Genomic DNA, 21,691 nt, shown 5'->3' with positions numbered 1-21,691 from the left:
AGTAAGAGTTAATGAACATATTCAAAGTATGTTCACATCTTATTTCTTTGTAAATCTTTTTTCCTGTTTACAATCTTGGAACCGATTATACCACACTTCCTAACAAGTTTAGAATTGGTTCATCTGATTTCCAAGAATTATGTGATTGATCAAATCAAAACACTAATCATGGGTTTACGGTTCTACCAAACACAAGGATCGGTTCTACCTTAATATGGTTACTAGGACCGGTTACATTAGTTACCAAATTGGTTACATCAATTACCAGGACAGGTTACCATATTCTCATGGTATTACTTGTGATCGGTCACACCAGTTGTCAGGATCGGTTACACCAATTACTAGGACCGGTTACACCAATTACTAGGACCGGTTACACACTCTTTTGTGACCGGTCACACCAATTACTAGTATGGGTTACACCAATTACAAATATCATACCATCTTAGGTGATTACTTAGGATCGGTTACACTAATCAAAGTCATACATAAGTCAGGCATTGTGACTAGTTTTACCAAGATACATAACAAGTTATGATCAGTTCTACTAACTCACACATATTGGTAATTCAAATATATGCAATAAATAACAATACCAATATGCCTAGCGATTTCCCTTTCGATTCATAAAACAAGTTCATGAATGTACTTCATTTAAACGAATGTAAACATTGTTTCTTAGGACGAAATATTCACCCATACCCATACACATATCACAATAGCATCATACGATTATGTCGATGTCTTATATACGAAGTTCAAATATAAGCATTATACTTCGTATTCTAATTCCTTATGTCGATGTCTTATATACGAAGTTCAAAGATAGGCACTAAATATCGGGATTTAACTAGACAGAGAAAACGTCGTTGACTAAAGTCAAAATGTCGTTGTGCTGGGACTTTTGTTGACTTAGACACGACACTTACACTCTTTGGATGACTGAAGTAAAGATGTCGTTGTGTTAAGACTTTCATTGACTTATACAACGACATTGCATACAGTATTGTTTCTATTATAAGTATATTTTATTGTATGGTTAGGATTTACTCTTCTTTTTGATGGATGGCTGGATGAGAAGACTCTCAGTATTCTCATAAATATTTGACTAGAAATAAAGAAACCTCATCTCTTCCCATTTTTCCCTTTTACTTTCTTTTTCTCTCCTGTTTTCTTTCTTCTTTCGTTTTTTCTCCTCTTTTGCCTCGCGTTTTTAGGGGCCACCTGAAAGGATTTAGGGGCCATCAATTTATACCCAGCCAATGACTCTAGTTAAGGGGTACCCTATATGATATTGAAGTTAGATAAATGCCCTTCTGGTAAAACTGTATAAAAACCAAATCAAAAAAAATTCTACTCATTTCAACTCTTCTTCTTCCAGTTTCATATTATCTTCCGATTGTTGAAGAAAAAAAACTTTCCCTCGTTCTTGTGTTCAACCGAAACATCGCCGTGAATCGTAAAATCAAAACATCGTCGATTCGTTTATAAAACAATGGATAAGGGAAATGAAACCCACAGAGCTAGAACCAAAAACGTTGCTCGAGGTATCAATCCAAAGATTGGGATTTTAGCAAGAAATAAAGAAATTGTTGCTGCAAATGAAGAAGAACGCGAAGAACGCGAAGAAGAAGTACCCGTCGATGTAGTCGGTGGTTGCGATTCCGATAGTCAAACACTTCTTCAACTTCAAATGTCCCCAATTAGGTAAGAATCTATCATTTTGGGGGTTTATTTCGCTTTAATTCGACGAATCAAGAAAAAACTTTTCTAGGGTTTTCGGTTATTTATCCAGATTCGGGCGATATTCATGCTTATTTACTTCCGAATGTAGTCGTATTCTTCATTTCTCAAGAACATCGACAGTATTCGGGAGAAATATTTGATGGTTATCGGCCGAATATTGTTGGCCATATCTTCCTGGATACAAACTGGTAATAATCGATAGTTTAATGAATTTGTTGGCTCGCGAATATATTTAAGTAGACACACAGTATTCGGAAGTACACTCACTACCGAATATATATATATATATATATATTGAAAAAATCTCAAAATTTCTGATATAGAAAAAATCCCATTTTGGGGCCAGTATTTATTCGGAAGACAATATAATGTTTTATACCTCCGATTGTGTAGGATAAAATTTTAGAGTTTCTGAACTCCAGTTGATGAATATTCGGTTGTAAACATGTTTAAATATATTTCGATTGTTTTTCATTCGGGAAAAATATGTGTCTTCTTACTTCCGAATTTGTTCATTCGGGTTATAGTTGTGTACTTTGTCTTCCGATTATGTAGGATGAAAAATTTAGAGCTTCTGAACTCCAATTGATGCATATTCGGTTGTAAATATGTTTAGTTAGATTTCGATTGTTTTGTATTCGGGAACAGTATGTGTCTTCTTACTTCCGAATGTGTACATTCGGGTTATATTTCCATACTTTGTCTTCCGATTATTGCAAGTTCAAAATTTGAAAAGTATCAGTTTTTCCCAAATTCTGATTTTTGGGCCATCGTACATTCGGGACTTTACAAAAAACAAATTAGCTTCCGAATATTAAAAGTTCAAAACAAACCATGCCATGGCTCTAGGTGGTTCCAAGGGCCAATATAGAAGGTTAGACAACCCATATTCGGAAGTTTGGGTAACTGAGTTGACTTCCGATTATTGCAAGTTCAAAATTTGAAAAGTATCAGTTTTTCCCAAATTATGATTTTTGGGCCATCGTACATTCGGGACTTTACAAAAGAAAATTAGCCTCCGAATATTACAAGTTCAAAACAAACCATGCCATGGCTCTAGGTGGCCAATATAGAAAGTTAGACAACCCATATTCGGAAGTTTGGGTAACTGAGTTGACTTCCGATTATTGCAAGTTCAAAATTTGAAAAGTATCAGTTTTTCCCAAATTCTGATTTTTGGGCCATCGTACATTCGGGACTTTACAAAAAAAAAATAGCCTCCGAATAATATAGTCGTGTTTAGAAATACCAACCTAATCGGTAGATAAAAATTTAAGTTCGTTACCGAATGTCCTTTTCGGAGGAAATACGTGTATCGTTAGCAACCGATTGTAGTGCATCATTGATACGAAACCTCAACGGCCATATTTTCAGAAACCTCAACGGCCATATTTTCAAAAATTAGAGCCGTTGGAACTCTAATCTATATAAGGTGCGTAACCCCTCTCAGTTATTATTGAGTAAAAAATCAGAATGAAAAACCTTTTCAATGGCAAGTCCATCATCAATCGACAACATACTTAGAAGATGCAAGCGAACAACTACATCAATTGCAGCAATGGAAGAACAAATACAAAAAAGGAACAAACAACCCAAAAAAATTAAACCATCGTTAGTGGCAACGAAGGAGGAGGAAGAGAAAATCAAGGCTAAGAAGCGAGGTCAAGAACAATTCCATCAAAGAGAAAGATTAAAACAAGTTGAGGAAGATACAGAATGGATAAAAAATTATTACATTGTGAAAGATCTACCCAAAGAACAGCAGGACAATCGTATATTTTGGATTAACGTTTCATTGGGTCCTTTTGTTGGTAAGTACAAGAAGCCACGCCACAATTATGAACCATCCCATGTTTCTTCAAGGGTGCACCATGTTATAAAATTGTGCACCGAGTACAACCGTATTCTTGCTAGGCACAGAGACGACAGGTTTGCGGCACAAGATGCTTATTCCAAGTGGAGAGGAGAGTCGTTTCTACATTTCGAAGCCGCGTTGATTGTTGCATCTCGGACTGGGAAAAAAGAATAACATGTGATGTTTGAGTGCTGTAAATTCAAATTTTTAATATTAATCGGCGGTTTGATAAAATATGGAATTCCCGAATATGATTAATCGGATTGAAGTGTTATAATACTGTTGTTCCGATTACATAGTTTCAAAAAAAATTATAGCCGTGCCTCGAAATACCCACCAAATCGGTAGATAGATATTTAAGAGTTCTACCGATTATAATATTCAGAATCAAAACGTGTATCATTACCAACCGATTATAATATTCGGAATCAAAACGTGTATCAAAGAGCCCGATTCCTACATTCGGGAGACAACATTGTATTTTTGCGACCGATTAAATCATATATCTTCACAAAAAAGTTTCCAAAAAACTTGTACAAATTACATGTTCGAAAAAAAAACGATCAAACATCGTCATCATCCGAGGGGATCAATTCGAGTAACTCAGCGGGAAAGTTGTTGTCCATAACGCGATCCCAATCAACCATGTTGGACTCATATTGTTTCACCCAATCCTTGCAATGGTTCATCGGGAAGTAATCGTGCCACTTACTCAACGGAGGTAACGGACAATCTTTCTTTACTCTTAAACCGATAAAATGCATTTCATTCACAAATGCCATTACGATTCTTCTATCTTTAACCGACTCGTCGCAAGCCGTTCTTGTGGGTGCAAACGTCATGCTAAGTCCATACATAGGAGGAACAAAGAAATGTACCACGCAATTCAAAACGTCCGCTAGGAGATATCCAAATTTAGGCATTGTCATCCAATACTTGGATCCGATTGTCTTCAATCCCTTTCGGCACTTCACACGCGCAACTAAGTCTTTGAACTCTTGTTCTTTGTCGTATCTATCTCCTCGCCTCATCATCTATATAAAAACCCTTGTCCTTCACTAGTTGTACCGCCATCTTATTTCTTAAATATTGGCATTGGGTGACATCTTCGATATCCGCCTCTCTAAAGTAACCCATTTGTTCCGTAGCAACGTGAAACCCACAATTTCCATCCCCATCAACCTCGTCGGTCGACAAAACAAATGGAATGATAAGTGGAGGGAGTTGTTCCAAATACTCTTTGTATATTGTATATGTGGATCGATTTGGTCTTCCATTAAGATCTCTAGGGCAACGAAGAGTACCTTTGTCCTCTTTTATAGTAAGAATTTCCATTGGTTGGGTTTGTTGCGAGGCGTTCATTTGCTCAACAACTTCTTCGACAACATTGGGTTGACTTACTTGAGAAGGCTCTGTAGAGATCTTTGGCCTTACTTGTCGGGTGGTTGGTCCACTTTGATCATTTCTTGGACGACCTCTTTTCTTAGGTTCCGGCTCATCTTCAAATTCGCTTCCGAACGCTCGTGCCTAGACAATATTCTTTTATTAGACAAATACTCCTTCAACTCTTTTCTTTGGATGGTCCTCGACACTTCGGTGTTCGGCCTACCGGTGTTCTTTTGCTTAATAGGTTCATCAACCTCCCTTAAACAAGGGTGAAGGGCTTCCTCCAAATTATGCATCAATATTTGCTTTTTGGTGCCGTTTGATGTAGCGTAACGCTCGGCTATTCGTGCACACAATTCCGACTCCAAGAAAGACGGACCATCAACTACCGGGGTGTTCGGAGTGAAATTTAATTGCTTCCAAAATGGATGAATATCATTGATGTCAATCACTTCAACATACCTACCCAACTTATGACGACACGGGAGTCCAATACCTATCATATCCTTGCAAACACAAACCGTATTCTCGTCATCATAAGTTTTATATAACTTCAATTGTTTCATCATGCGATTTATTGCCCATCTTGAAACTTTATGAACAACTCCCCTTAGAAGCAATTTTTCCTTAATATGTTCCATCGGGAATTGGTGTACACTAAATTGCATACATTTCCTAATCTTTACGAGATCACGATTGGTGAATTCATGGATTTGCTTCTTGGATCGACACAACTCCATTTTGACTACCAATTAGTATTTTCTTTAGTCGACCATGAGACCCCTCCGCAATGCTTGTCGTCGTTCTTGAAGTTACGATATTCATATGTCCATGCAAACACAAACCTCTCCTTAATCGTTAACCATTGTTTTTTACAATACTCAACCGGTTTTGGGTAGTCCGTGCCGTATTCATCCTCAAATTTCTTCAAGTTACATTCGTAAATTTCCTCGGTCATCGACCAAACGATTTTGTCCCATGCTTTCATGAACATTTTCCAAATAATTCCATCCTCCTTCCACTTTTCTTCAAATAACCTATCCTCTTCCTTACGTTCTTCCACGGTTAATTTACTAATGCGCTCATCCTCTTCCTTTGACCTCTTGGTACCCTTCCTTGGTCTTTTAGCTTGGAAATGATGATGGCAATTGGTTTTGAGATTGCATTGAATGTGCCACGTACATTGCAAGTTTTGGGCTTCCGGAAACACTACCGCTATTGCATGCATTAAGGCTTGATCGTTATCCGTTACAATAACCCTTGGAAAATTATCACCGTTATAAATGGACCTCAACGTCTCCAACATCCAAATGAAACTCACATTGTTCTCATGATCCATTAAACCCCATGCAATCGTAAACGTGTTTTTGTCCGAAGTATGGCAAGCAATGTTCAACAACGGCATGTTATACTTGTTTGTCTTATAAGTAGCATCTATCAACAAAATTTGATGAAAGCATTGAGCCAATTGGATCATTTCGGGATGTGCCAAGAAAATACGAACCACTATACCATCCTTTTCTTCCCTTCTCAAGGTGTAGCCGTGTAACTCCGCTAACCACTCCGATTGTTGCATGACCGTTCTACCATCCCATTCAGTCCTTTTGATCGTAGCTAGGGCCGACTTAATTGTAGACAAAGAAGACAAGTTGTCGGGGTCGTCCGCCTTTATTTTACTTAAGATCGCACTCGCTTTTTGGATCCGCATAGACCTCACCGTCTGCATTTGATGTGGTTTTAACTTGGCAACCATTACATGTCCAATTAAATCCAACGGATCATCATGGTTGTGACAACCGTTATCAACTTTATACATTTTATACTCTTTACCTTTAATACCATCGGGCTTATAGAAGACAATCTTAAATGGGCATCCTATCTTCTTGGTATTGCTTCGGTATTTCCTATTCGTCTTCCGTACGTACTTACTATTCTTTCCCTCGTGACTCTTTCGCGTCCCACCTCGCTCACAAATCATTTCAAATCGAGTGTCACTAACATGATTATTTTGAACTACCACGCACATGTTATCTTTTGCCTTGTTCATAAGCCATTCCTTTGCCTCCTTCTTACTTCCAAATGTCTAAACGTGCATAAAACAAAACAAATCTAATAAGCATAACCATTTAACATATAAATTTTGAAAAAAAAAAAGTAGTAATGAGTATACCAAATCGTTTGCATAGTATAGGGAAGTGTCGGGCCTCAAATAGAAATCATCAACAAACTCTTCAACGGCCTGCATATGAAAGCAACAAATTATTATACAATAATCGGAGGTTATTAAATAAGTCAAACTGCCGAATATACTATATTCGGAATCCTATCGGTTACCCAAAACACCCGATTTATGCAAATGAATGTACACAGTTTACTGAGTGCAAAAAATGATATAATCGGAATCTAAAATATATAGTAAAACAGCCGAATATAAATAACCGGGAGATAACTTTAATCGATAAACATCCGATTTTCAAGTTTTCGGAAATTTTATTTTGAGGCCACTGTTATATTCGGCAGTCAAATAATGTTAAACTATTACCGATTGTAAAGGATAAGAATACTGAGTTTTGAAATTTTTTGAGGAATTCGTTTTTGGGGCCATTCGGGGTAAATAACTCTACATAACTACCGAATGTAGATTTTTTTGGAAAACCAGTTTGGGGTTTTTTCTCATATTCGGCAGTAAACTACTATCTTGGAACTACCGAATATACATATTTGGTACTCTGTGTGTTATATTCGTAAGTTTATTCGAGAAATTATCTACCGAATCTGGGTAGTTCATGGCATTCAATGCATGCAATAATCGGTTTTTCTTGTTTACAAAAGCACACAAACGCATGCAAATCGAGTATTTGAGTTTCTTAACACAATACCTGTGTTTTACATGCATCGTTAGCTTCAATATCAGGCGATTCTCCATTTTCTTCCATGAAAGGGTCGTCTAGGTTTTCCTCTCCACAAAAGTTTGGATCATTCAACATATACCCCAAATCGTCTTCGCCATGATTCTCACCTTCTTCTTCATATCCATCCATTTTTGTAGTGATAAAATGGGTTTTCCCTTTTTTCCTTCACCTTCTTCTCTATAACTCTAACAACTCAAAAATGAAAAAGAAATGGAAAAAATGAAACAGAAATCATTTTAATACTGCATCGACTACAATCGGAAATCTGGGTAATATTTTGGCTTCCGATTGAAATCGGAGGATAAAAATGTTATCATATCCTCCGAATATATAAGGGTAGTTTTGCCATTACGAATTACGCGAGATAAGGGCTGGCTACATTTTCCCTTTGGGTGACCTTTTTTGTTTTATTGTTGGCCCCTAAATTCTTTTGAGTGGCCCCTAAAAACGCGAGGCTCTTTTGCTAATCTTATAGGGTGTTAGTCCTCAAGAGAGTTGGGGGAGTTGGGTGTAGTTTGGTTTTTTCCTGTTAGTCGTGGGGGAGTTCAAAGGAGTCTCTCAAAATCTCTGTTAGTCGTGGGAGAATTTAGAAGAGTCTCCCAAACTCCCTAGAAAACCCTGTTAGCCGTGGGGGAGTTTGAAAGAAACTCTCAAACTCCCTGTTAGTCGTTAAAATTAGAATGTTAGGGAGTTGGTGTTTTTGGGGGAGTTCTGGGGAGTTCTAGAGAGTTTATAGTGTATTTTTTCCTCACTCCAAATCTCTCAAAAAAGTAGAGATTTCTGGAAAGTCTCTCAAACTCCCCACACTCAAAACACCAAACTCTCTCAAACTCCCCGCACTCTCTTACACTCCCTCAAAATCCCCAAGATTCAAAATACATTAAACTCCCCCAAACTCACTCGTGGACTAACCCCCTATTAGTTCTGTTGAAATCCAATGAAATCTACCAAAAACTCAGAAGCTATTTCTTTGAAGTCTTATCTATAGATCAAAACCCATCTTTCAGATTTCATACTCAATCTTCACTAACCCAGAATTCATTTGAAGCCCTAGTCCCTAGATATGTGATTTTCCCCTTCATAAACTCTAGCAAAATTAACTATTTTCTCTATTCTCTACAGTTGAAATTTATCCAATCCAATGAGATGAGTTTATCAAGTACAGGTGCAATGTATAAAATCCCTAATTCTTTTTCCTTACCCTAATTCGTTTTTTCTCTATGGATTTTGTGAGTTCAGCTTTTTTTATCAAGTAATTTTTTTTCGAGAATATGCAATTTTTATGTTTCTTCATTGGATATCATGGAGTTTTGATGCATGGGTTTGTTTTTAATTTCAATTTAGTTGATTGAGTTTTGTTACTCTGTAATCACATCTGGTTGTATTGGTTTCTAGGTTCTACTTCTCCAATGATTAAATTGATTTTGATTTTGGTTTTTACATTTTACAGCCTCCTTATATGTCAGTTATGATGAAGAAGAACCTCGATGAAAAGATGAGACAAAAAAGACCCATCACTAATCGGTTCCGTATGAAACTGATAACCCGGTTAGGTTTGTGTTTTTCTTTATCTTTCAATCTCATTTTTCAGTAAGATCTGTTCACGGTTATATATATTTTTTCCTTAGAGAGACTGATAACACCATATCATGTCAAGATTGGATCCTATATTAACTTTTGCTCTGTCTTTGTTTTTCTGCAGCTTCTGTATGTCTATGCATCAGCATCTCTAGAGATGGTAAGTAATCTTTCTGTTATCTTATTGGGTTTCATGTAGTTTTTGTCTTTTGACTTGTTCAATGAGATATGTTGGAGAGTTATGTATAATGGTGTCCGTGGTTTTCCTATACAGGAAACGAAAATGGAAAGAAAATTTTTCTTGAGGATGTGAAATGATTGTCCATTCATAGTGAAGATGGGGTATACCACCAAAGTAAGCAGGGGAATATTATTTCATGGGTTAATTTATTGAATGAAGTTGTTAGTTGATTTTCATTTAGTATTTTGGTTTAGTAATTCATGTTTTTAAGTTGGTTTGTGCATTTGAACTATGATCCTATCTTTATCCTATTAAAGGAGATTATAAATCCTCTATCTTTATGTCTAGCAACGGGTCCTTTGATGCTAATCTGTTGCAATTACTTCATATTTGTAGTTAACATTGTAGCTTTGAAGTCCAGACAATTTATAGCTTTCATCGCATGCTTGGTATTTTTTGGTTTTAAACTCTGTTTATATCTGAAACCTGGAGGCTCATATGTTAATTTAGTAACTTGTTTACCAGTTACTATTGTGTGATGTGCATTACATGAATATGACCTAATCTTGGAATTTTTTTCTATGCAATCTGTTTTTAAGAACTTCTTTTTTTTTTTTTTTAATTTGTGGCATATGCTTAGACCTCCCCCCTGGCAGATTTGAAGCCCCTGAGCCTTCCCCTCTTGTCTACACGGCTCACATTCATTGCAACATCTCTTTCTGTTCTTTTGTATCCTTCAACTCTCAACTGTTGTCCTGTTGTAGTTGGGTGCAAATGCAGCTTTAAACTGCAGTTAGTAAGGGATCAAAGTTGAAGAATCCAGTAGAGTACATTTGATTATTGGATACCCATAATCTTGAAGATGCAATTGTGCAAAATTGATTTTTCGCATTTTACTTTATCTTTAGATATATTGTTGACAATGTCACACAACTCTCTAGTTGCCAAACTTTTCCATGGCTTACAGAGTTTAAGCCCAAAGTGAGCAAAAGCACCACTAAGGCGTAGAAAACAAACGCAGCTAAACTTTTTATGCTTATTGGACTTTCTTTGTTTCTTCTTGTACGTATAGATGAGAATCATGAGGTACATGGCGACATAGACGAATAAAATTTTGGTATTGCTAATTTAATACTTCAGTTTTGTAGTGGATAGTCTGTCATATCGCAGTTTCAATTTTCTTGACTTTCGTCAGTACTCGTGAAATTTTGACTTCAGTGAGGGCTTAAGTTATTTTTTTGCAGTAAAATCTTGTGGGTTGTTTTATATTCCTTTTTATGTTTTCCAAATGAGCGCAGGGATGTTGGTCTTATGTCTTCACAAATCCTCTAAAATAATGGGACAACAGCCAACATATAGAAGAGCAATTCTGACTCTTCCAGACAATAAACACAAGGAGAAGATTTTGGTGGCTTATATATTTACCTTGTTTAACCTGTGTATGATGTGTTGTACATTAAAATGATCTAGTTGGCTAAGATTCTGTAGCTTTTCTTTACCTTGTTAACCTGTGTATAATGTGTTGTACAATAAAATGATCTAATGATGTCCATGCTTTTGCATACAAAGGAAACGAAGATGTATGTATTATTGGTGATGCACGTACACCAATGGGTGGATTTTTTGGTAGCGTATTATCATTGTCAGACACTAAACTCGGATCTATAACTATTAGGTACTCTTCTATTATCTGTAATTAAATTTTGATTTTCAGAGAACTATAACTATAAGATAGTTATAGTCTTGTGATCAATTTGCAGGTGCTCCAGTCAGCAATAACCTTGAAGTATGTTTTAGGCGCTGCAATCTGTGCTTCCGATGCTAAGGATCTGGTGCTATTCCTTGAAGTTTCACAGGGCAACCTGGAGCTGTGCAATTCAATTCGAAAGTTGCGAATAATAGGGCAACCTGAATTTGGAAAAGTACCATGGCTACTGCCTGTACCTGCAACATCTACGACAACAACTACGGCAAGCATGTTCGTTGATGCAGCAATTACTGATTGGCTACATAGTTACTTTGCACGTAAGGTGATATATCTTCCAAGATGCTGAACTTCTCTAGATCCTACTATCCTCATGAGTTTTAGCGCTAATTATTTTTCCATTTGTGTCAGATGCGGGTAGGCAATACATTTGGTTCTTTACAGTCTTACTGTGGGAAAAATTTCCTTGAGACATGTTGTGATGACAGAAGATGTCCTGAATAAGTTGGATCAAGATTAATGTGGTGTTATGATTGGCTCTGTGATGGGTGGCATGAAGGTGAGCTTAAATATTCCTTGTATGTTTAATTGTTGTCACTTGAGTTTGAAGCTATAAGTTTGTCGTATGAGAAAATGAATCCATTTTGTATACCTTTTACCACACCAATATGGGTTCTGCCATAGAGAGAATCTCTGTCCGTAGTTTCTGTTTGAAATTGACTAACTTGCATCTCATGTTGTCTCGTTTTTTATCCAATGGTGTGAACTATAGTTCACGTGTAACTACAAATTGAAATCTTTGATTATGATTGAAGCTTCGACTGTTACTAGCTTACGGTTGTTTCGAATTCCATCAAACTGTCCAAAGTTTGTTTCGGTTAATTGATGTTGAAATCTTATTTTTGGTGCAGGTACACAATTCGGAAGTGCGTGGTCTAAGTCCCTCATCAGGCAGTTTATCATTTTGCTGGTTAGAAATTGTCTTTTAGAAACCTTGTTCTTGTTAGAACGTGTAGTACTTCTCTTTAAGTAACCTTGAGCTTATTAATCAGGACTTGTATTGGTGTCAATTCTGGAATTGAATTTTTTTTTTTGTATGATTTTGAACAAGATTTATGGATACAATTCAATGTGGGATGGTCATTTTGTATGGATGGATTATATTTTATTATTTGTGTTTCATTTTAGTTTTGAATGCTCATTTGAATTAAGTGTAATCAAGTTTGAATCAGAATTATTTCAACCCAGGATCAGATTCTTTTTTTTTATATTAATATAAATTAAATCTACGACGCAGTCTAGGTGTTGGATCTAACGACATCCTGTAAGTATTGTAAAATAAAGTCAACTCGAAAGTGTCGTTCCACAAAAAGACACTTAATCTATGGCACTTTCAACATCATTTGGAAAGTGCTTATATATCGTTAATACAACACTTTTCAACTATCTTATATGTCTCATTATCCTAATCTTTCTAGCCTAACTTATACGAAGTTGTCTTTAGTACATAATCAAGCGATTCTTAAATTGAGTTTTGATTCACTAAAATATGACAACCAAACTTGACATACAAACGCTTGGTGGGTTAAACCGAGCTATGTTCTAACAATCTCTCCCTTTGTCAATTTTAGTGGAAAAACTCTTACAATCATATGGATAAACAAATTACAAAATTTCATTATAGATACGCTTGATTCCAAGTTTGAACGGCACAATACCCTGCATATATTCAGTCCAAAAGTGCTGTTGAAGACATTTAAATAACAAAGTTAATACTCCCCCTAAAGGTAAGATATGTAGATTTTCAATCCGCACATCTTTGTTATTTCTCTTTTTGTAGTCCAAATAACTACAATCATCATATGATATGTTTCTCCCCATTAGTCAATGCTTTACTCTTTCGTTAGATATAACGTTTAATCACAATTGTCTTTTCCAAAGTGATTACAAATCACTTTGTTTACTCCATATATTTCTCCCCCTTTTTGTCACAAAATGACAAAGGCATGAGCAAATATTAAAATCGAAAGGATCTTACAATCTAAAAGAATTGTACAACCTATAAGAGTTAAGGACGAAGGTTTCACATACCACATTAGACAAGCAATATCAAAATCGTAACTACAAGTAATTTGGTTTTAATATGTTATCAAGGATGAAAATGCGGGGGTCTAACAACCACACCCAACAATTCGTTTGGAAATCTGAGAGGACTTACTCCAATACACTTTCTAGAGAATCAATTAGACAGTCAGACTCAATCTAGAATAAAGTATATCAAAGAGTTTTAATATCTTTGTTTCATAATGTAATCAACAAATCAAACAGATAGAAATCCGCGAGCCTAATTATCATGCGAAACAATTTGAACGGTACCAAAGACCAATATTCAAGTGTCAATCAATGTAAATCAACAACCAAAGGTTTGATATTCTAATTAATTTATCTTAAAGCGCAACTTGCGATATTTCAATTATATAACAAAATATAATGCGGATAGGAAATAACACAGACACCAGAATTTATAACGAGGAAACCGAAAATTCTAGAAAACCCCGGGACCTAGTCCAAATTGAACACCACACTGTATTAAGCCACTACAGACACTAGCCTACTACCAATTAATTTCAGACTGGACTGTAGTTGAACCCTAATCAATCTCACACTGATTCAAGGTACATTTGTGGTCCTTACATCTCTGATCCCAGCAGGATACTACGCACTTAATTCCCTTAGCTGATCTCACCCACAACTAAGAGTTGCTACGACCCAAAGTCGAAGACTTGATAGACAAATTTTTCTCACACAGAAAAGTCTATAGGATTGAATTAATCTGTCTCCCAAAGAAATACCCAAGAGTTTTTGTTCCGTCTTTTGATAAATTAAGGTGAACATGAACCAATTGATAAACCAGACTTATATTCCCGAAGAACAACCTAGTATTATCAATCACCTCACAATAAACTTAATCGACTAGCGAAACAAGTTATTTCGGAATCAAAACCGACGAGACGAAGTTTGTTTGTGATTATTTTTCTATATTGCCTATTCGAGATATAAAATCTCGAGCCAATTATTTCAATTACACTCAACACGATAGAAACAACAAGATCAGATCACGCAACTACAAAGATAATAGTTGGGTGTGGCTTCACAATCCAAATTAAGTCTTCAAGTCGTTAACCTACAGGGTATCGAGAAGAAACCTAAGTTTAAAGGAGAATCGACTCTAGTTATGCAACTAGTAAAACACAAGAGTGTGGGGATTAGGTTTCCCAGTTTCTAGAGTTCTCTTTTATATAATTTTCAAATCAGGGTTTGCAATCTAAGTTACCTTGGTAACAAAGCATTCAATAATCACTGTTAGATGAAAAACCTGATTCAACCAAGCTAATATCCTTCAACCATTAGATCGAACTTAGCTTGTTACACAAAAATGAAATGTACCCTAATTTAGGTTTATGTAACCGTACCTAAACGTGTTCACCATGTTGTTTCATAAATAGTTAACCGAAGTTAGCCATATGATTACTTTCATATCAACCTTATTCATCTTAACCATAACTAGTTCAAATGACTCAAATGAAACTAGTTAAATAGTTGTTCAATTGTTTAGAAAACACAATTGAAATCAAATCGGTTTAATTCACTTGAATGAATCATGGACATTATATCCACGGTTTGCAAAGATTGCATTCCTTATGATTTAAATGTTTAAGTCCATGAACTGACCAATTTGACAAAGTAACCAGCTTAAGTATGCGTACGGGTATGCGTACTTAAGCAACTGGATTTGAGTTTGTTAACTTTCCAAACTCAGCAGAAATTTTCGGTTCGAAAACTTCCGCAAGTATGCGTACGGGTACACATACTTAAGGTGACTAGTTAAGAGTTTTGACAAAACAAAACTCAGCATAGATTCTCGGTTTGAGAACTTCCGCCAGTATGCGTACGGGTACGCATACTTAACTTGTCTCCTTCACCAATTTCGTATACACACATATGCATACTCTTGGCTCTTGGTTTATGGATTTATACACTAATGTGCGAACACACTATATATGCTTATATCCAAAGTGGTTACATTATCAACTATTTATTTCAATCATTAAAACATTCTTCTATAATGACAATAGCCGTTTTCACACAGTATTAGCATCAAAGCAATTTTCAAGATATTGAAATAATCATAATCGAAACATTCCAAGCCTACATCAAATGATTTTATCACACAAACCATGTAAGATGTTACTCGACAATTTTCTCATGATATAAGATGAACTTGGTCGAAGCGAAAGCTTACCAAGACATCAAATGAACTTGCAATTTTATTATGATACAAAATATTTGTTTTTTATTATGTTTTTCATCTTTGATGTATTTGATCTTGATGTATGCAATTTTATGATATTAATGAAATTGAGAGGTTAACCTCTTTTCCTTCAAAAAAAAACACATATTTCGAGAAGTATGTAAGCGAGATATACTCAGCTCGAAATCTCAAATGTGTGTAGGGAAAACTATATCGTAACACGACTTATGTCTCAATATAGGAGATAGTATAAATAGACTTTCCAAGTGATAGATGAATTCAAGTCTCCACATACCTTTTGTCGAAGAATTTCCACAAGCTCCCCTTAGTAGTTCTTCATCTTCAAGAGATGAACGTTGAGAGATCTAAGCTCAACTACACTATCTATGTCCTAGTCTGAGACATCTATAAATAGGCTAGAAATCAAGACTTATAGATTTGATCACTAACATTGACAAACATGCTTAAGATAACAACGCATGCGAGTTCGAACGAGCAATTCTCTTACAAAGGAAACAACTTCCTGAAGCAATTTTCCCTAATAGTTGAACAAATTGACTAAGAAACTTTGTTCCCTTGCTAAACCGATTGCATAAATACAATCGCTTATTTCGATAAAAATAAATATCAGAATTAACATTATTTTCCTCATCAGGCACTAATTATTCAGATAATAACTTAGACCTTTTACTTGACAAATAATAGGTTAGTTAACTAATATTTCTTGTTAAGGCATTCGATTTGACTTGAATAACCGAATCATTTGCTTTTGATAAGTCCAACTAAAATCAGAATTAACTTAGTTTCTCTTATCCGGGATCGAATTGGACTAAACAAATGATCCCGTATTGAATCCATAAACAATACATACAAACCAAATAATTTGACTTGCACAATTATTTCTCTTAACCGAAGCAGTTGGAATAAACATAGACATTAAAGCACCGAAATTTCGTTAAGTCTAAAACAATTGATACCAAACAATAAAGAAAGATATCAAACCAGTTTTTCTTAATCGGAAACAATTGAATCACATACACACACATTCATACATATATAATGGAATAAACATCAATTGTACCGAATTTTGTTAAGCAAAAGAAAACTATATATGCAATAAAATCAAGCTTTTATTAAACAGGAAACCGAATATCGTTGTGTTGTCATTCTCTTGCAGGAACAAAAGAACCACAACAAAAGCAGACTTTACCAGAGGAAGGTTTAATCAGTTTTAACTAATGCATAGAAAAATTTGAAAACCCGAAACACATATGCTTTTATGCTAAAACCAAAACCGATTCAATATATTATGACTTTTTCACATACGAGTTTCAATCGGAACACCTTATGATCCTTTGATAAAGCCTACCACATGGGCTAGAACTTAATCCCGCTAAATCAAAAAGCCACACAAACCATAAGGGTTCACACATCATATGAGATCGAATATTAAGGTTAAGAAAACTGAAAACATCCCATAACACATAGCAATAATATAAAGCATTCATATAGTTAGAGTGACTACAAAAAGTTTTTAACAAAAGCATAAAACATCAAAGATTGTTCCTAAAACGAACGTACAATAATATATACATTATTTTATACATCATGAACTGTAGATTTTAATCTGAAGTGTCCAAGTCGGTATCTTCTTCTGATGCAGAGTCTTGATAATTGTCTGAGATAGCATACAAAGCTCCAGTGAGGTCTGGATGATAGTGGGTAGCATGATCAATCAGTTCGACAATGCAGTCATTCTTCCTCTATAGTATTCTCTTGAGAGTTTGTGGATCTCCCTCAACTCTTATAGGAGGAGGAGCATTTAAAACTTATCCTCTCATTTTGTTGAGAATTCCTCTCCTGATTTCCTTGGAATTTTTTCCCTGGCGTTTTTCCTGAGAATTCCAAAAGAGCTGCATATTCTTGTAATCAAACACGCAAAGCCAGAAGTTCTTCTTCCACCTCTCCGAATTGTGATCATTTGTTCATTAAACCATATAAATCAAAATTCTTGATTCCTCTGACAAGATGATATACAAGTTCAGCAACGTCTCTAGTCCATTTAGTCTTATCCATATTTCTAGGACACAGGTTTGCAGAAGATAGTTTTCCAAAAACTTTGAGATGAAATTCAATATTGTGAATAAGAAAGGAATTACCTGATCATGCTCCACAAATTAAAGACGAGATAGTATTATTGTCAACTCCATACCTTTCATCCGAACATAGTAAGAATGTATTTATGTAGGGATAGATAATCAATTTCGAAATCACTTGCTTGTTAACCTCAATCGACCTTGTACCAATCATAGTGCGAAAAGTACATCCTTCAAAGTTCATTTCATGCATATTACCATACAACATCTTTACCAGGTCGGGAGTAGCTTTGAAAGAGATTTAATGAATGATACCCCATTCACGGTGATTCACAAAATTCTTATATTTCTTATCCGAAACTTTAAAAAATATCATTTCCATAATGGGTTCTTTGATTAACCAAATTTCATCAGACATTCATCACTCAAAAAATAATTTTGTGAATCAACATCATAGGTAAGACTAGGCATGTTTTCGTAATTGATATCCAAGGTTGAGTAGAGATAGTATTCCTATTAGATCCTTCTCTTCTAACAAAGTTTCTACTACTCCTACCTCTATTTGCCATTGAATCAACACAAAGAGTGAAGAACCACTTACAATTGATAGAACTTGTAGAGTATTGAATCTCCTTGTTGGAGATGAGTTGAAGAGAATTGAGAGCAACCCTTTGTCCTTCATGAATTCTAGGATTGATAGATACAACCTTTTCTTCTTGAATTGAACATGCAAAAATTACAAGAAGAGAGATTTCGAACCCTTGTGAACCGATGGGTTATTGAAAAAGCGGGGGTCTAACAACCACACCCAACAATTCGATTAGCAATATGTATGGACAAACTCCAATAAACTTTCTAGAGAATCAGTTAAGACTCAATTTAAAACACGTATATCACAGAGTTTATATCTCTATCTCTCGATTTTATCTTTACTCAAGCAAATAGAAATCTGCGAGTCTTTATCAAAGAGAGATAAACCTGGATGGTACCAAAGACTAATATCCAAGGATCAATCAATATCAATCAACAACCAAATGTCAGATTTCCAATTGATTGATTCAAACGCACAACCTGTATTATTTCAATTATATAAACAAATATAATGCGGAATAGAAATAACACAGACACCAGAAAATTTGTTAACGAGGAAACCGCAAATGCAGAAAAACCCGGGGACCTAGTCCAGATTGAACACACACTGTATTAAGCCGCTACAGACACTAGCCTACTCCAAACTAACTTCAGCCTGGACTGTATTTGAACCCCAATCAATCTCACACTGATCCAAGGTACAGTTATGCTCCATACGCCTATGATCCCAACAGGATACTGCGCACTTGATTCCCTTAGCTGATCTCACCCACAACTAAGAGTTGCTACGACCCAAAGTCGAAGACTTTAATAAACAAATTTGTATCACACAAAAAAGTCTACGGTAATAGATAAATCCGTCTCCCACGAATATGCCTACGAGTTTTGTTCCGTCTTTTGATAAATCAAGGTGTTGATGGCGGATTTTAGTTCAGGGCTAAAATCGTAAAACCAAATTTAATGTGCTGACATCCTGCAAAGGGTTAAGCCATTTGATAAATGATGAGTACCTCTTCGCTTTATTTATTTGAATCAATTCAATAAATACACGAAATTCACCCAGAATGGTGCATGCAGCAACGATCCCAATTATTCTGTGAATTTTAGCATTATTAATTAATGCATGATTTTCCTAGTATTTCCTATGTTGTTCCTCGCCGAACTCTCGTTATTAGCATGACATGACGACTGAGTGTTCACTCTCAGCAGAGTAACATGAATCTCCAAGTGCCGATTTCGAGACATGCATGAAATGCCCGTATAGGCTACATCACTCTCTGACAAAGAGAATTTCGAATTGATGCGTTTTCATCTCGATCGAACGTATTTAAATTCCCTAAGGATAATCTAGACTGTCTGAATCAGTGTCATAAACGATCACGGCCATGCACGTTGACCGCATGATTTAACCAGCATAGCCGAACACTAACAGGAGTAGGCAATCACTGTGATGACCACCGGCGGGCCCGCTTATGACCTAGACGGTCGAACACCACACTACACTCCCAGCGTCCGCCGAACGCCATCCCTAAAAATAGGGTGGCCGTGTTGTTTTGGGAAATCTCGGAAGAACAAGACTATTCAAGACAGTCTTAAAACGATCGCGACCGTCCAACTTCACCAGCCTGATTGGACGGATTAGATCGCGCCATGAACGATTGAGGAGGCGCCAACATACACATTGGCTAACCCACTCTATCCTTACCTGATCGGTTTGCTCACGGCATGGTCATGGAGCCATGAACGTTTGACCGAAACACGATGGGCGTGATGCTTCTCAAGGGTCACGAAAATTCCACTAATGTCTTAAATTGATGATAACCATTCAACTTAGCCAGCATATTTGGATGGTTTAGGTCGTACCTAAGACCATCATGGAGGTGCACATATGTTCACCGTCAGCTCAACGTGGGCCCCGCACGATCGATTTTTCCAAAGGAGAAGCATAGATCGCCAAACCGTTTGGCCAAAGTCACGTATACGTGACTGTTTCAAAAACCTAATTAGGGTTTGCGGCGTTGCATATCTGTCGTAGTTCGATCGAGTCCATCCATCTTCGCCAGCTTAAACGTAGGGTGTAGATATAAACTCATGAGGTCCCAAGGATGTTGACGTGATTACCGTGGGACCACCTGTGCGTGTGACCGACCTGCCTAGGTGAACCGTGGCCGAGCGCCTCGAAACGCACGCCCGAAGGTGGCATGTCACGCGGCTTCCAAATCCTTTGCGGAAATATATTTCTATCGCAAATCGATCACGACCAATCATCTTTGACAGTCAATTTGAGTGTCCTAGATCAAGCCTTCATGGGAGTGAGAGGTATAGACGTGCACAACAGCGAACCGCCTCTATGCATGACCGATCGGTCCCACTAAAATTAACGTATGTGCTTGAATTCGATCAAGGCAAAGAGGGATTCTTTCACATCTCTTATAAATCCTATAATTCCATCAACGGTCGTAGATATATGCCGTAAACCATCTCATCCGTCTAACTTTGTCATCTTGGTCGGACAACCTAGGTTAGGAGTTAGACGACCAATGAAATACCTTGGTGATCACCGTCCGCCACTCTTCCACAGGGAGTGATCGACCAGGGGATGGCTCTCCCATGCGGCCTCCAAACGATCACTCGAAGATGGTCGGACGTGATGCTACTTTAAGACGCTTAATCCGCGACTTATTCGGTTAAGCTTTAAAACAATGATGCTTCATACGTATTGATTGTTTTCGATGCATTGCATGCATCGAGTATACACGTTATTTCATGAATATCAATAAATTAGTTATTTAACCTAATAGCATCACGTGTTATTTCTTGCAGCGGGTCCCACGACTCGACCCACTATTACTGGGTATTGGTCTGGCGGTTTACAGCGTGCTGCGTGCAACGCGCCCATATACAAGAACGTGTCAGGAGGCATGGACGGTTAACAGTGATGAGGGAAGTGGGACAAGACGTGATCGTGTAATCACCTACACGACCCCACTACTCTATCAATCAACTTCCTCCACTTCTTACGAGATGAGGGTTTGCGCCCAATGACTTGTATAACTAGGTACTTCACCTATTTCCAAACAACACAGACAGAAAAGACCAAGTGTTGTCATCAGTATCCAGAAAACACCCAGAACTGATATCTTTCATTGTGCAAGCCAGTTCATCATTCTGGTACAAGTCATAAACAGCCAATACCTTCATAATCTCAACACCTTCTTCGCTTCCCTCTCTAAGATCAACCCCATATCCTTCACTTTGTGACCGAAGCAAGTATGGAACGACCATTTCTTGGTTTAGGCCAGAATTGTATATATTGATCTCTCGAATCA

The 21,691-nt window shown here is 36.7% G+C and overlaps 1 long non-coding RNA gene across 5 annotated transcripts; it reads left to right on the top strand.

Annotated features, from left to right (window-relative positions):
- Positions 1–8,826: 8,826 nt before the first annotated feature.
- LOC113307988 lies at positions 8,827–12,513 on the top strand. 5 transcript variants are annotated; one of them, XR_003339417.1, is made up of 8 exons: positions 8,827–9,064; positions 9,350–9,452; positions 9,602–9,637; positions 9,752–9,832; positions 11,228–11,333; positions 11,419–11,688; positions 11,775–11,922; positions 12,275–12,513. It is a non-coding gene; the product is annotated as an uncharacterized LOC113307988 (long non-coding RNA). The 5 variants fall into 5 exon arrangements; XR_003339416.1 differs by having other exon boundaries at positions 8,827–9,071; XR_003339413.1 differs by having other exon boundaries at positions 8,827–9,128.
- The last annotated feature ends 9,178 nt before the right edge of the window (positions 12,514–21,691 follow it).

Source organism: Papaver somniferum, chromosome 9, assembly GCF_003573695.1.
Source record: "Papaver somniferum cultivar HN1 chromosome 9, ASM357369v1, whole genome shotgun sequence".
Taxonomy (NCBI): domain Eukaryota; kingdom Viridiplantae; phylum Streptophyta; class Magnoliopsida; order Ranunculales; family Papaveraceae; genus Papaver; species Papaver somniferum.
Note: the sequence above shows the minus strand (reverse complement) of the source record. Positions and strands in the feature narration are given on the sequence as shown.